The sequence below is a fragment of the Oncorhynchus masou genome, chromosome 24 (assembly GCF_036934945.1).
Source record: "Oncorhynchus masou masou isolate Uvic2021 chromosome 24, UVic_Omas_1.1, whole genome shotgun sequence".
NCBI classification, from domain to species: Eukaryota; Metazoa; Chordata; class Actinopteri; order Salmoniformes; family Salmonidae; genus Oncorhynchus; species Oncorhynchus masou.
Genome location: NC_088235.1, coordinates 118704859 through 118719612, shown reverse-complemented (window position 1 = coordinate 118719612; position 14754 = coordinate 118704859). Strand labels below are relative to the sequence as shown.

General features: G+C 45.5%; 1 protein-coding gene across 1 annotated transcript in view; it reads right to left on the bottom strand.

Moving 5' to 3' along the window:
- Nucleotides 1-14754, bottom strand: part of LOC135511530 (uncharacterized) — a 69364-nt gene that overhangs the window by 16865 nt on the left and 37745 nt on the right. The gene's annotated exons all lie outside the window — the stretch shown is intronic.

The following is a 14754-nucleotide window of genomic DNA, read 5'->3' as shown; positions in this document are numbered from 1 at the left end:
GGCAGTTACTGTAGTAGAGGGGTAGATGGATACTATAGATGTTGTTGGCCTTGGGGCAGTTACTGTAGTAGAGGGGTAGATGGATACTATAGATGTTGTTGGCCTTGGGGCAGTTACTGTAGTAGAGGGGTAGATGGATACTATAGATGTTGTTGGCCTTGGGGCAGTTACTGAAGTAGAGGGGTAGATGGATACTATAGATGTTGTTGGCCTTGGGGCAGTTACTGTAGTAGAGGGGTAGATGGATACTATAGATGTTGTTGGCCTTGGGGCAGTTACTGTAGTAGAGGGGTAGATGGATACTATAGATGTTGTTGGCCTTGGGGCAGTTACTGTAGTAGAGGGATAGATGGATACTATAGATGTTGTTGGCCTTGGGGCAGTTACTGTAGTAGAGGGGTAGATGGATACTATAGATGTTGTTGGCCTTGGGGCAGTTACTGTAGTAGAGGGGTAGATGGATACTATAGATGTTGTTGGCCTTGGGGCAGTTACTGTAGTAGAGGGGTAGATGGATACTATAGATGTTGTTGGCCTTGGGGCAGTTACTGTAGTAGAGGGGTAGATGGAAACTATAGATGTTGTTGGCCTTGGGGCAGTTACTGTAGTAGAGGGGTAGATGGATACTATAGATGTTGTTGGCCTTGGGGCAGTTACTGTAGTAGAGGGGTAGATGGATACTATAGATGTTGGCCTTGGGGCAGTTACTGTAGTAGAGGGGTAGATGGATACTATAGATGTTGTTGGCCTTGGGGCAGTTACTGTATTAGAGGGGTAGATGGATACTATAGATGTTGTTGGCCTTGGGGCAGTTACTGTAGTAGAGGGGTAGATGGATACTATAGATGTTGTTGGCCTTGGGGCAGTTACTGTAGTAGAGGGGTAGATGGATACTATCGATGTTGTTGGCCTTGGGGCAGTTACTGTAGTAGAGGGGAATATGGACACTATAGATGTTGTTGGCCTTGGGGCAGTTACTGTAGTAGAGGGGAATATGGATACTATAGATGTTGGCCTTGGGGCAGTTACTGTAGTAGAGGGGTAGATGGATACTATAGATGTTGTTGGCCTTGGGGCAGTTACTGTAGTAGAGGGGTAGATGGATACTATAGATGTTGTTGGCCTTGGGGCAGTTACTGTAGTAGAGGGGTAGATGGATACTATAGATGTTGTTGGCCTTGGGGCAGTTACTGTAGTAGAGGGGTAGATGGATACTATAGATGTTGTTGGCCTTGGGGCAGTTACTGTAGTAGAGGGGAATATGGATACTATAGATGTTGTTGGCCTTGGGGCAGTTACTGTAGTAGAGGGGTAGATGGACACTATAGATGTTGTTGGCCTTGGGGCAGTTACTGTAGTAGAGGGGTAGATGGATACTATAGATGTTGTTGGCCTTGGGGCAGTTACTGTAGTAGAGGGGAATATGGATACTATAGATGTTGTTGGCCTTGGGGCAGTTACTGTAGTAGAGGGGTAGATGGATACTATAGATGTTGTTGGCCTTGGGGCAGTTACTGTAGTAGAGGGGTAGATGGATACTATAGATGTTGTTGGCCTTGGGGCAGTTACTGTAGTAGAGGGGTAGATGGATACTATAGATGTTGTTGGCCTTGGGGCAGTTACTGTAGTAGAGGGGTAGATGGATACTATCGATGTTGTTGGCCTTGGGGCAGTTACTGTAGTAGAGGGGAATATGGACACTATAGATGTTGTTGGCCTTGGGGCAGTTACTGTAGTAGAGGGGAATATGGATACTATAGATGTTGTTGGCCTTGGGGCAGTTACTGTAGTAGAGGGGTAGATGTTAGCCTTGGGGCAGTTACTGTAGTAGAGGGGTAGATGGATACTATAGATGTTGTTGGCCTTGGGGCAGTTACTGTAGTAGAGGGGTAGATGGATATTATAGATGTTGTTGGCCTTGGGGCAGTTACTGTAGTAGAGGGGTAGATGGATACTACAGATGTTGTTGGCCTTGGGGGAGTTACTGTAGTAGAGGGGTAGATGGATACTATAGATGTTGTTGGCCTTGGGGCAGTTACTGTAGTAGAGGGGAATATGGATACTATAGATGTTGTTGGCCTTGGGGCAGTTACTGTAGTAGAGGGGTAGATGGATACTATAGATGTTGTTGGCCTTGGGGCAGTTACTGTAGTAGAGGGGTAGATGGATACTATAGATGTTGTTGGCCTTGGGGCAGTTACTGTAGTAGAGGGGTAGATGGATACTATAGATGTTGTTGGCCTTGGGGCAGTTACTGTAGTAGAGGGGTAGATGGATACTATCGATGTTGTTGGCCTTGGGGCAGTTACTGTAGTAGAGGGGAATATGGACACTATAGATGTTGTTGGCCTTGGGGCAGTTACTGTAGTAGAGGGGTAGATGTTAGCCTTGGGGCAGTTACTGTAGTAGAGGGGTAGATGGATACTATAGATGTTGTTGGCCTTGGGGCAGTTACTGTAGTAGAGGGGTAGATGTATACTATCGATGTTGTTGGCCTTGGGGCAGTTACTGTAGTAGAGGGGAATATGGATACTATAGATTTTGTTGGCCTTGGGGCAGTTACTGTAGTAGAGGGGTAGATGTATACTATCGATGTTGTTGGCCTTGGGGCAGTTACTGTAGTAGAGGGGAATATGGATACTATCGATGTTGTTGGCCTTGGGGCAGTTACTGTAGTAGAGGGGAATATGGATACTATAGATGTTGTTGGCCTTGGGGCAGTTACTGTAGTAGAGGGGTAGATGGATACTATAGATGTTGTTGGCCTTGGGGCAGTTACTGTAGTAGAGGGGTAGATGGATACTATAGATGTTGTTGGCCTTGGGGAAGTTACTGTAGTAGAGGGGTAGATGGATACTATAGATGTTGTTGGCCTTGGGGCAGTTACTGTAGTAGAGGGGTAGATGGATACTATAGATGTTGTACCCTTGGGGCAGTTACTGTAGTAGAGGGGTAGATGGATACTATCGATATTGGCCTTGGGGCAGTTACTGTACCAAAGGGGTAGATGGATACTATCGATGTTGTTGGCCTTGGGTCAGTTACTGTAGTAGAGGGGTAGATGGATAATATAGATGTTGGCTATGGGGCAGTTCCTGTAGTAGAGGGGTAGTTGGATATTATAGATGTTGTTGGCCATGGGGCAGATACAGTAGCAGATGGGTAGATGTTAGCCTTGGGGCAGTTTCTGAAGTAGAGGGGTAGATGGATATTATAGATGTTGGCCTTGGGGCAGTGAGGATGAGTAGGGTTAGAGGTAAAGGACAGTATTACATGGTGAGGATGAGGAGGGTTAGAGGTAGAGGACAGTATTACATGGTGAGGATGAGGAGGGTTAGAGGTAAAGGACAGTATTACATGGTGAGGATGAGGAGGGTTAGAGGTAGAGGACAGTATTACATGGTGAGGATGAGGAGGGTTAGAGGAGGACAGTATTACATGGTGAGGATGAGAAGGGTTAGAGGAGGACAGTATTACATGGTGAGGATGAGGAGGGTTAGAGGTAAAGGACAGTATTACATGGTGAGGATGAGGAGGGTTTAGAGGTAGAGGACAGTATTACATGGTGAGGATGAGAAGGGTTAGAGGAGGACAGTATTACATGGTGAGGATGAGGAGGGTTAGAGGTAGAGGACAGTATTACATGGTGAGGATGAGGAGGGTTAGAGGAGGACAGTATTACATGGTGAGGATGAGAAGGGTTAGAGGACAGTATTACATGGTGAATATGAGGAGGGTTAGAGGAGGACAGTATTACATGGTGAGGATGAGGAGGGTTAGAGGTAGAGGACAGTATTACATGGTGAGGATGAGGAGGGTTAGAGGTAGAGGACAGTATTACATGGTGAATATGAGTAGGGTTAGAGGTAGAGGACACTATTACATGGTGAGGATGAGAAGGGTTAGAGGACAGTATTACATGGTGAGGATGAGGAGGGTTAGAGGAGGACAGTATTACATGGTGAATATGAGTAGGGTTAGAGGTAGAGGACAGTATTACATGGTGAGGATGAGGAGGGTTAGAGGAGGACAGTATTACATGGTGAGGATGAGGAGGGTTAGAGGACAGTATTACATGGTGAGGATGAGGAGGGTTAGAGGAGGCCAGTATTACATGGTGAGGATAAGGAGGGTTAGAGGTAGAGGACAGTATTACATGGTGAGGATGAGGAGGGTTAGAGGTAGAGGACAGTATTACATGGTGAGGATGAGAAGGGTTAGAGGAGGACAGTATTACATGGTGACGATGAGGAGGGTTAGAGGACAGTATTACATGGTGAGGATGAGAAGGGTTAGAGGAGGACAGTATTACTTGGTGAATATGAGTAGGGTTAGAGGTAGAGGACAGTATTACATGGTGAGGATGAGAAGGGTTAGAGGTAGAGGACATTATTACATGGTGAGGATGAGAAGGGTTAGAGGTAGAGGACAGTATTACATGGTGAGGATGAGTATGGTTAGAGGTAGAGGACAGTATTACATGGTGAGGATGAGAAGGGTTAGAGGTAGAGGACAGTATTACATGGTGAGGATGAGAAGGGTTAGAGGAGGACAGTATTACATGGTGAGGATGAGTATGGTTAGAGGTAGAGGACAGTATTACATGGTGAGGATGAGTATGGTTAGAGGTAGAGGACAGTATTACATGGTGAGGATGAGAAGGGTTAGAGGACAGTATTACATGGTGAGGATGAGGAGGGTTAGAGGAGGACAGTATTACATGGTGAATATGAGTAGGGTTAGAGGAGGACAGTATTACATGGTGAGGATGAGGAGGGTTAGAGGTAAAGGACAGTATTACATGGTGAGGATGAGGAGGGTTAGAGGTAGAGGACAGTATTACATGGTGAGGATGAGAAGGGTTAGAGGAGGACAGTATTACATGGTGAGGATGAGGAGGGTTAGAGGTAGAGGACAGTATTACATGGTGAGGATGAGGAGGGTTAGAGGTAAAGGACAGTATTACATGGTGAGGATGAGGAGGGTTAGAGGTAGAGGACAGTATTACATGGTGAGGATGAGAAGGGTTAGAGGAGGACAGTATTACATGGTGAGGATGAGGAGGGTTAGAGGTAGAGGACAGTATTACATGGTGAGGATGAGGAGGGTTAGAGGAGGACAGTATTACATGGTGAGGATGAGAAGGGTTAGAGGACAGTATTACATGGTGAATATGAGGAGGGTTAGAGGAGGACAGTATTACATGGTGAGGATGAGGAGGGTTAGAGGTAGAGGACAGTATTACATGGTGAGGATGAGGAGGGTTAGAGGTAGAGGACAGTATTACATGGTGAATATGAGTAGGGTTAGAGGTAGAGGACACTATTACATGGTGAGGATGAGAAGGGTTAGAGGACAGTATTACATGGTGAGGATGAGGAGGGTTAGAGGAGGACAGTATTACATGGTGAATATGAGTAGGGTTAGAGGTAGAGGACAGTATTACATGGTGAGGATGAGGAGGGTTAGAGGAGGACAGTATTACATGGTGAGGATGAGGAGGGTTAGAGGACAGTATTACATGGTGAGGATGAGGAGGGTTAGAGGAGGCCAGTATTACATGGTGAGGATAAGGAGGGTTAGAGGTAGAGGACAGTATTACATGGTGAGGATGAGGAGGGTTAGAGGTAGAGGACAGTATTACATGGTGAGGATGAGAAGGGTTAGAGGAGGACAGTATTACTTGGTGAATATGAGTAGGGTTAGAGGTAGAGGACAGTATTACATGGTGAGGATGAGAAGGGTTAGAGGTAGAGGACATTATTACATGGTGAGTATGAGAAGGGATAGAGGACAGTATTACATGGTGAGGATGAGAAGGGTTATTAGAGGTAGAGGACAGTATTACATGGTGAGGATGAGAAGGGTTAGAGGACAGTATTACATGGTGAATATGAGTAGGGTTAGAGGTAGAGGACAGTATTACATGGTGAGGATGAGAAGGGTTAGAGGTAGAGGACATTATTACATGGTGAGGATGAGAAGGGTTAGAGGTAGAGGACAGTATTACATGGTGAGGATGAGTATGGTTAGAGGTAGAGGACAGTATTACATGGTGAGGATGAGAAGGGTTAGAGGTAGAGGACAGTATTACATGGTGAGGATGAGTATGGTTAGAGGTAGAGGACAGTATTACATGGTGAGGATGAGAAGGGTTAGAGGACAGTATTACATGGTGAGGATGAGGAGGGTTAGAGGAGGACAGTATTACATGGTGAGGATGAGAAGGGTTAGAGGTAGAGGACATTATTACATGGTGAGGATGAGAAGGGTTAGAGGTAGAGGACAGTATTACATGGTGAGGATGAGAATGGTTAGAGGTAGAGGACAGTATTACATGGTGAGGATGAGAAGGGTTAGAGGAGGACAGTATTACATGGTGAGGATGAGGAGGGTTAGAGGTAGAGGACAGTATTACATGGTGAGGATGAGGAGGGTTAGAGGTAGAGGACAGTATTACATGGTGAATATGAGTAGGGTTAGAGGTAGAGGACACTATTACATGGTGAGGATGAGAAGGGTTAGAGGACAGTATTACATGGTGAGGATGAGGAGGGTTAGAGGAGGACAGTATTACATGGTGAATATGAGTAGGGTTAGAGGTAGAGGACAGTATTACATGGTGAGGATGAGGAGGGTTAGAGGAGGACAGTATTACATGGTGAGGATGAGGAGGGTTAGAGGACAGTATTACATGGTGAGGATGAGGAGGGTTAGAGGAGGCCAGTATTACATGGTGAGGATAAGGAGGGTTAGAGGTAGAGGACAGTATTACATGGTGAGGATGAGGAGGGTTAGAGGTAGAGGACAGTATTACATGGTGAGGATGAGAAGGGTTAGAGGAGGACAGTATTACATGGTGACGATGGGGAGGGTTAGAGGACAGTATTACATGGTGAGGATGAGAAGGGTTAGAGGAGGACAGTATTACTTGGTGAATATGAGTAGGGTTAGAGGTAGAGGACAGTATTACATGGTGAGGATGAGAAGGGTTAGAGGTAGAGGACATTATTACATGGTGAGGATGAGAAGGGTTAGAGGTAGAGGACAGTATTACATGGTGAGGATGAGTATGGTTAGAGGTAGAGGACAGTATTACATGGTGAGGATGAGAAGGGTTAGAGGTAGAGGACAGTATTACATGGTGAGGATGAGGAGGGTTAGAGGAGGACAGTATTACATGGTGAGGATGAGAAGGGTTAGAGGACAGTATTACATGGTGAATATGAGGAGGGTTAGAGGAGGACAGTATTACATGGTGAGGATGAGGAGGGTTAGAGGTAGAGGACAGTATTACATGGTGAGGATGAGGAGGGTTAGAGGTAGAGGACAGTATTACATGGTGAATATGAGTAGGGTTAGAGGTAGAGGACACTATTACATGGTGAGGATGAGAAGGGTTAGAGGACAGTATTACATGGTGAGGATGAGGAGGGTTAGAGGAGGACAGTATTACATGGTGAATATGAGTAGGGTTAGAGGTAGAGGACAGTATTACATGGTGAGGATGAGGAGGGTTAGAGGAGGACAGTATTACATGGTGAGGATGAGGAGGGTTAGAGGACAGTATTACATGGTGAGGATGAGGAGGGTTAGAGGAGGCCAGTATTACATGGTGAGGATAAGGAGGGTTAGAGGTAGAGGACAGTATTACATGGTGAGGATGAGGAGGGTTAGAGGTAGAGGACAGTATTACATGGTGAGGATGAGAAGGGTTAGAGGAGGACAGTATTACATGGTGACGATGAGGAGGGTTAGAGGACAGTATTACATGGTGAGGATGAGAAGGGTTAGAGGAGGACAGTATTACTTGGTGAATATGAGTAGGGTTAGAGGTAGAGGACAGTATTACATGGTGAGGATGAGAAGGGTTAGAGGTAGAGGACATTATTACATGGTGAGGATGAGAAGGGTTAGAGGTAGAGGACAGTATTACATGGTGAGGATGAGTATGGTTAGAGGTAGAGGACAGTATTACATGGTGAGGATGAGAAGGGTTAGAGGTAGAGGACAGTATTACATGGTGAGGATGAGAAGGGTTAGAGGAGGACAGTATTACATGGTGAGGATGAGTATGGTTAGAGGTAGAGGACAGTATTACATGGTGAGGATGAGTATGGTTAGAGGTAGAGGACAGTATTACATGGTGAGGATGAGAAGGGTTAGAGGACAGTATTACATGGTGAGGATGAGGAGGGTTAGAGGTAGAGGACAGTATTACATGGTGAGGATGAGAAGGGTTAGAGGAGGACAGTATTACATGGTGACGATGAGGAGGGTTAGAGGACAGTATTACATGGTGAGGATGAGAAGGGTTAGAGGAGGACAGTATTACTTGGTGAATATGAGTAGGGTTAGAGGTAGAGGAGACAGTATTACATGGTGAGGATGAGAAGGGTTAGAGGTAGAGGACATTATTACATGGTGAGGATGAGAAGGGTTAGAGGTAGAGGACAGTATTACATGGTGAGGATGAGTATGGTTAGAGGTAGAGGACAGTATTACATGGTGAGGATGAGAAGGGTTAGAGGTAGAGGACAGTATTACATGGTGAGGATGAGAAGGGTTAGAGGAGGACAGTATTACATGGTGAGGATGAGTATGGTTAGAGGTAGAGGACAGTATTACATGGTGAGGATGAGTATGGTTAGAGGTAGAGGACAGTATTACATGGTGAGGATGAGAAGGGTTAGAGGACAGTATTACATGGTGAGGATGAGGAGGGTTAGAGGAGGACAGTATTACATGGTGAATATGAGTAGGGTTAGAGGAGGACAGTATTACATGGTGAGGATGAGGAGGGTTAGAGGTAAAGGACAGTATTACATGGTGAGGATGAGGAGGGTTAGAGGTAGAGGACAGTATTACATGGTGAGGATGAGAAGGGTTAGAGGAGGACAGTATTACATGGTGAGGATGAGGAGGGTTAGAGGTAGAGGACAGTATTACATGGTGAGGATGAGGAGGGTTAGAGGAGGACAGTATTACATGGTGAGGATGAGAAGGGTTAGAGGACAGTATTACATGGTGAATATGAGGAGGGTTAGAGGAGGACAGTATTACATGGTGAGGATGAGGAGGGTTAGAGGTAGAGGACAGTATTACATGGTGAGGATGAGGAGGGTTAGAGGACAGTATTACATGGTGAGGATGAGGAGGGTTAGAGGAGGACAGTATTACATGGTGAATATGAGTAGGGTTAGAGGTAGAGGACAGTATTACATGGTGAGGATGAGGAGGGTTAGAGGAGGACAGTATTACATGGTGAGGATGAGGAGGGTTAGAGGACAGTATTACATGGTGAGGATGAGGAGGGTTAGAGGAGGCCAGTATTACATGGTGAGGATAAGGAGGGTTAGAGGTAGAGGACAGTATTACATGGTGAGGATGAGGAGGGTTAGAGGTAGAGGACAGTATTACATGGTGAGGATGAGAAGGGTTAGAGGAGGACAGTATTACATGGTGACGATGAGGAGGGTTAGAGGACAGTATTACATGGTGAGGATGAGAAGGGTTAGAGGAGGACAGTATTACTTGGTGAATATGAGTAGGGTTAGAGGTAGAGGACAGTATTACATGGTGAGGATGAGAAGGGTTAGAGGTAGAGGACATTATTACATGGTGAGGATGAGAAGGGTTAGAGGTAGAGGACAGTATTACATGGTGAGGATGAGTATGGTTAGAGGTAGAGGACAGTATTACATGGTGAGGATGAGAAGGGTTAGAGGTAGAGGACAGTATTACATGGTGAGGATGAGAAGGGTTAGAGGAGGACAGTATTACATGGTGAGGATGAGTATGGTTAGAGGTAGAGGACAGTATTACATGGTGAGGATGAGTATGGTTAGAGGTAGAGGACAGTATTACATGGTGAGGATGAGAAGGGTTAGAGGACAGTATTACATGGTGAGGATGAGGAGGGTTAGAGGTAGAGGACAGTATTACATGGTGAGGATGAGAAGGGTTAGAGGAGGACAGTATTACATGGTGACGATGAGGAGGGTTAGAGGACAGTATTACATGGTGAGGATGAGAAGGGTTAGAGGAGGACAGTATTACTTGGTGAATATGAGTAGGGTTAGAGGTAGAGGACAGTATTACATGGTGAGGATGAGAAGGGTTAGAGGTAGAGGACATTATTACATGGTGAGGATGAGAAGGGTTAGAGGTAGAGGACAGTATTACATGGTGAGGATGAGTATGGTTAGAGGTAGAGGACAGTATTACATGGTGAGGATGAGAAGGGTTAGAGGTAGAGGACAGTATTACATGGTGAGGATGAGAAGGGTTAGAGGAGGACAGTATTACATGGTGAGGATGAGTATGGTTAGAGGTAGAGGACAGTATTACATGGTGAGGATGAGTATGGTTAGAGGTAGAGGACAGTATTACATGGTGAGGATGAGAAGGGTTAGAGGACAGTATTACATGGTGAGGATGAGGAGGGTTAGAGGAGGACAGTATTACATGGTGAATATGAGTAGGGTTAGAGGAGGACAGTATTACATGGTGAGGATGAGGAGGGTTAGAGGTAAAGGACAGTATTACATGGTGAGGATGAGGAGGGTTAGAGGTAGAGGACAGTATTACATGGTGAGGATGAGAAGGGTTAGAGGAGGACAGTATTACATGGTGAGGATGAGGAGGGTTAGAGGTAGAGGACAGTATTACATGGTGAGGATGAGGAGGGTTAGAGGAGGACAGTATTACATGGTGAGGATGAGAAGGGTTAGAGGACAGTATTACATGGTGAATATGAGGAGGGTTAGAGGAGGACAGTATTACATGGTGAGGATGAGGAGGGTTAGAGGTAGAGGACAGTATTACATGGTGAGGATGAGGAGGGTTAGAGGTAGAGGACAGTATTACATGGTGAATATGAGTAGGGTTAGAGGTAGAGGACACTATTACATGGTGAGGATGAGAAGGGTTAGAGGACAGTATTACATGGTGAGGATGAGGAGGGTTAGAGGAGGACAGTATTACATGGTGAATATGAGTAGGGTTAGAGGTAGAGGACAGTATTACATGGTGAGGATGAGGAGGGTTAGAGGAGGACAGTATTACATGGTGAGGATGAGGAGGGTTAGAGGACAGTATTACATGGTGAGGATGAGGAGGGTTAGAGGAGGCCAGTATTACATGGTGAGGATAAGGAGGGTTAGAGGTAGAGGACAGTATTACATGGTGAGGATGAGGAGGGTTAGAGGTAGAGGACAGTATTACATGGTGAGGATGAGAAGGGTTAGAGGAGGACAGTATTACTTGGTGAATATGAGTAGGGTTAGAGGTAGAGGACAGTATTACATGGTGAGGATGAGAAGGGTTAGAGGTAGAGGACATTATTACATGGTGAGTATGAGAAGGGATAGAGGACAGTATTACATGGTGAGGATGAGAAGGGTTAGAGGACAGTATTACATGGTGAATATGAGTAGGGTTAGAGGTAGAGGACAGTATTACATGGTGAGGATGAGAAGGGTTAGAGGTAGAGGACATTATTACATGGTGAGGATGAGAAGGGTTAGAGGTAGAGGACAGTATTACATGGTGAGGATGAGTATGGTTAGAGGTAGAGGACAGTATTACATGGTGAGGATGAGAAGGGTTAGAGGTAGAGGACAGTATTACATGGTGAGGATGAGTATGGTTAGAGGTAGAGGACAGTATTACATGGTGAGGATGAGAAGGGTTAGAGGACAGTATTACATGGTGAGGATGAGGAGGGTTAGAGGAGGACAGTATTACATGGTGAGGATGAGAAGGGTTAGAGGTAGAGGACATTATTACATGGTGAGGATGAGAAGGGTTAGAGGTAGAGGACAGTATTACATGGTGAGGATGAGAATGGTTAGAGGTAGAGGACAGTATTACATGGTGAGGATGAGAAGGGTTAGAGGAGGACAGTATTACATGGTGAGGATGAGGAGGGTTAGAGGTAGAGGACAGTATTACATGGTGAGGATGAGGAGGGTTAGAGGTAGAGGACAGTATTACATGGTGAATATGAGTAGGGTTAGAGGTAGAGGACACTATTACATGGTGAGGATGAGAAGGGTTAGAGGACAGTATTACATGGTGAGGATGAGGAGGGTTAGAGGAGGACAGTATTACATGGTGAATATGAGTAGGGTTAGAGGTAGAGGACAGTATTACATGGTGAGGATGAGGAGGGTTAGAGGAGGACAGTATTACATGGTGAGGATGAGGAGGGTTAGAGGACAGTATTACATGGTGAGGATGAGGAGGGTTAGAGGAGGCCAGTATTACATGGTGAGGATAAGGAGGGTTAGAGGTAGAGGACAGTATTACATGGTGAGGATGAGGAGGGTTAGAGGTAGAGGACAGTATTACATGGTGAGGATGAGAAGGGTTAGAGGAGGACAGTATTACATGGTGACGATGAGGAGGGTTAGAGGACAGTATTACATGGTGAGGATGAGAAGGGTTAGAGGAGGACAGTATTACTTGGTGAATATGAGTAGGGTTAGAGGTAGAGGACAGTATTACATGGTGAGGATGAGAAGGGTTAGAGGTAGAGGACATTATTACATGGTGAGGATGAGAAGGGTTAGAGGTAGAGGACAGTATTACATGGTGAGGATGAGTATGGTTAGAGGTAGAGGACAGTATTACATGGTGAGGATGAGAAGGGTTAGAGGTAGAGGACAGTATTACATGGTGAGGATGAGGAGGGTTAGAGGAGGACAGTATTACATGGTGAGGATGAGAAGGGTTAGAGGACAGTATTACATGGTGAATATGAGGAGGGTTAGAGGAGGACAGTATTACATGGTGAGGATGAGGAGGGTTAGAGGTAGAGGACAGTATTACATGGTGAGGATGAGGAGGGTTAGAGGTAGAGGACAGTATTACATGGTGAATATGAGTAGGGTTAGAGGTAGAGGACACTATTACATGGTGAGGATGAGAAGGGTTAGAGGACAGTATTACATGGTGAGGATGAGGAGGGTTAGAGGAGGACAGTATTACATGGTGAATATGAGTAGGGTTAGAGGTAGAGGACAGTATTACATGGTGAGGATGAGGAGGGTTAGAGGAGGACAGTATTACATGGTGAGGATGAGGAGGGTTAGAGGACAGTATTACATGGTGAGGATGAGGAGGGTTAGAGGAGGCCAGTATTACATGGTGAGGATAAGGAGGGTTAGAGGTAGAGGACAGTATTACATGGTGAGGATGAGGAGGGTTAGAGGTAGAGGACAGTATTACATGGTGAGGATGAGAAGGGTTAGAGGAGGACAGTATTACATGGTGACGATGAGGAGGGTTAGAGGACAGTATTACATGGTGAGGATGAGAAGGGTTAGAGGAGGACAGTATTACTTGGTGAATATGAGTAGGGTTAGAGGTAGAGGACAGTATTACATGGTGAGGATGAGAAGGGTTAGAGGTAGAGGACATTATTACATGGTGAGGATGAGAAGGGTTAGAGGTAGAGGACAGTATTACATGGTGAGGATGAGTATGGTTAGAGGTAGAGGACAGTATTACATGGTGAGGATGAGAAGGGTTAGAGGTAGAGGACAGTATTACATGGTGAGGATGAGAAGGGTTAGAGGAGGACAGTATTACATGGTGAGGATGAGTATGGTTAGAGGTAGAGGACAGTATTACATGGTGAGGATGAGTATGGTTAGAGGTAGAGGACAGTATTACATGGTGAGGATGAGAAGGGTTAGAGGACAGTATTACATGGTGAGGATGAGGAGGGTTAGAGGAGGACAGTATTACATGGTGAATATGAGTAGGGTTAGAGGAGGACAGTATTACATGGTGAGGATGAGGAGGGTTAGAGGTAAAGGACAGTATTACATGGTGAGGATGAGGAGGGTTAGAGGTAGAGGACAGTATTACATGGTGAGGATGAGAAGGGTTAGAGGAGGACAGTATTACATGGTGAGGATGAGGAGGGTTAGAGGTAGAGGACAGTATTACATGGTGAGGATGAGGAGGGTTAGAGGTAAAGGACAGTATTACATGGTGAGGATGAGGAGGGTTAGAGGTAGAGGACAGTATTACATGGTGAGGATGAGAAGGGTTAGAGGAGGACAGTATTACATGGTGAGGATGAGGAGGGTTAGAGGTAGAGGACAGTATTACATGGTGAGGATGAGGAGGGTTAGAGGAGGACAGTATTACATGGTGAGGATGAGAAGGGTTAGAGGACAGTATTACATGGTGAATATGAGGAGGGTTAGAGGAGGACAGTATTACATGGTGAGGATGAGGAGGGTTAGAGGTAGAGGACAGTATTACATGGTGAGGATGAGGAGGGTTAGAGGTAGAGGACAGTATTACATGGTGAATATGAGTAGGGTTAGAGGTAGAGGACACTATTACATGGTGAGGATGAGAAGGGTTAGAGGACAGTATTACATGGTGAGGATGAGGAGGGTTAGAGGAGGACAGTATTACATGGTGAATATGAGTAGGGTTAGAGGTAGAGGACAGTATTACATGGTGAGGATGAGGAGGGTTAGAGGAGGACAGTATTACATGGTGAGGATGAGGAGGGTTAGAGGACAGTATTACATGGTGAGGATGAGGAGGGTTAGAGGAGGCCAGTATTACATGGTGAGGATAAGGAGGGTTAGAGGTAGAGGACAGTATTACATGGTGAGGATGAGGAGGGTTAGAGGTAGAGGACAGTATTACATGGTGAGGATGAGAAGGGTTAGAGGAGGACAGTATTACATGGTGACGATGAGGAGGGTTAGAGGACAGTATTAC